Genomic DNA, 396 nt, shown 5'->3' on the forward strand with positions numbered 1-396 from the left:
GACTGTGTTCAGTACTTTATTGAACTGAGGTTTCCTGATCAGATAAAATCAATTAGGTGTTAACATGAAAAGGGTTGCATAATTGTTTTGCTCAGAAAGACAGGCGCTACGTTTCTTTCTTTTTGTAAATATAGAGATAAGTATTTTCAAATAAATTGGTGGGGTTTTTTTGTTTTTTGTTTTTTTTTTGAGACAGAGTCTCACTCTGTCGCCTAGGCTGGAGTGCTATGGCATGATCTCGGCTCCCTGCAACCTCTCCCTCACAGGTTCAAGTGATTCTCCTGCCTCAGCCTCCTGAGAAGCTGGGATTATAGGCATGCACCACTAAGCCTGACTAATTTTTATATTTTTAGTACAGGTGGGGTTTTACCATGTTGGCCAGGCTGGTCTCAAATT

The 396-nt window shown here is 40.4% G+C and overlaps 1 protein-coding gene across 1 annotated transcript in view; it reads left to right on the top strand.

The window, feature by feature from the left end:
* The window catches only part of TTC3 (tetratricopeptide repeat domain 3), a 158,420-nt gene that overhangs the window by 147,080 nt on the left and 10,944 nt on the right, over positions 1 to 396 (top strand). The gene's annotated exons all lie outside the window — the stretch shown is intronic.

Source organism: Mandrillus leucophaeus, unplaced genomic scaffold (genome assembly GCF_000951045.1).
Source record: "Mandrillus leucophaeus isolate KB7577 unplaced genomic scaffold, Mleu.le_1.0 Scaffold315, whole genome shotgun sequence".
Lineage (NCBI taxonomy): Eukaryota > Metazoa > Chordata > Mammalia > Primates > Cercopithecidae > Mandrillus > Mandrillus leucophaeus.